We start from the raw sequence: 1,759 nt of genomic DNA on the forward strand, positions 1-1,759 counted from the left end.
TGATTTCCAGTTTTAAATTTTACATACTGATTAGTAATGGAAGTTTGAAGTAGTTTCTTTTCCAAAACATTTGCTCCATCCACATCATTAAGGTCAGCTCTACTTTCTGAAGCCATCTTTCCCCAGTGGTATTTTGAGAACTTTCCAATCTAAGGAGTTAATTTTCCAGAACTATATTAGACAATACTCTGCTGCTATTCATAAGGTTTTTTTTTTAACAGGGGAGAGCGCGAACGCAGCCCCCCACTACCACAAATTATGCAGTCGAGTTTCCCACATTTGGGGAAATCGCAGGGGTCAGCACATCCGGAGTGCAATGGATAAGCCTCGCCCTGGGAAAACCACCTTCGTGATCATGGTGTCTCCCCTGCCAGGTAAGTATTATTCATAAGGTTTTCAATGGCTAAAATTTCAAAAGTGGAATGATTCTTTATGTCTTAGGCTGGAAGCTCCACCGAAATCTGCCAACTATGGCTGACCCACTATTATTTGAAAATTACAGCAACATTCATATCAGCACGTAGGACAAAATGACAGAGAAGTGGTGGAAATTTTTTTATGAAGCAACCATATTCTGAGCACATAGCTTTGCTTGAACATCTATGACACATGCGGCTGCCTTAATGAGTGTCATGGGCATCCATACAAGTTGAAGCTCACCCAAAGCACTGGTTTTTGTTCATCCTGTATTTCAATAATTAGCTATTGTACAGAAAATATCATTTAATTTTACTGTTGCAGTGTTGTACTCAGTATGGTGCTTAGTAGTGCTGCTCATCACACTGAAGAATTTACATATACTTTACTGTATTTGAATTTTTTTCCTCTTGTATTGTAGTCTCCTTAAATCTGAAATTAACCTGTTTGAAATTAGTCCATGTGCTAAAAAAGAGCATTGTGGTCACTTTCACTCTTTCGTTTCCTCCTTTTGTAACCACTCAGAAGAATGTTTAGATCTGGTGGGAAAGGAAACTGGAAGGCTTTATAGTGTTTTGAAGGCAGTGACTCCCCCCACTCTTAAATGTGGGTAGTAGAGCATACACGAGGGAAATAGACAAGATACAGTTGCATGTTCCACTCATCAGAACAGTGGCGGTATTGCACTAAGGTCCCATGTATGTGGCATGGTCTTTCACCCACCACCTTCTTCCTTCCCTCCCAGCTCTTCGTCCCTTTTCCTTGGGCCTCATCATAGCCTTAAAAGCTTGCTTTCTTTGGTGGGAAACCACTTTTCTTATTTTTTCCTTTTACAACAGTGATATCATGTAGTATGTGTCTTTATGAGATTGACGGACTCTCCTGGGAATGTTTCTGTGCTAGGTGTAGTCACGTTGGTTCTGACTCATGGTAACCCTAGGAGCAACAAACTGTAACAGTGCCCAGTGTTGCACCATCTTCATGATTGTCGTTTGAGTCCATTGTTGCAGCCACTGTGTCAAGCCTTCTCATTGGGGATCTTCCTCTTTTTTTTGTCCTTATACTTTACTAAGTATAATATCCTTTTACAGAGACTAATCTCATCTAATAACATGTCTAAAGCAGGTGAGACAAAGTCTCACAATGCTGGCTTCTAAGGAACATTCTGGCTGTATTTAGTCCACGACAAACTGTTTGTCCTTTTAGTAGTCCATGACAGTCTTCACCAGCAACAAAATTAAAATTCAGTAATTCTTCTTTTATCTTTGTTATTCAATGTCCAATTTTCACATATAGATGAGGCTATCAAAAATAGCATGGCCTGACCAGGGGCATCTTAGTC

General features: G+C 40.0%; 1 non-coding gene across 1 annotated transcript; it reads right to left on the minus strand.

Annotated features, from left to right (window-relative positions):
* Positions 1–218: 218 nt before the first annotated feature.
* LOC142435203 (U1 spliceosomal RNA) lies at positions 219–382 on the minus strand. Its single transcript, XR_012781307.1, has one exon. It is a non-coding gene; the product is annotated as a U1 spliceosomal RNA (small nuclear RNA).
* Between the last annotated feature and the right edge of the window lie 1,377 nt (positions 383–1,759).

The sequence above is a fragment of the Tenrec ecaudatus genome, chromosome X, assembly GCF_050624435.1.
Source record: "Tenrec ecaudatus isolate mTenEca1 chromosome X, mTenEca1.hap1, whole genome shotgun sequence".
NCBI lineage: Eukaryota > Metazoa > Chordata > Mammalia > Afrosoricida > Tenrecidae > Tenrec > Tenrec ecaudatus.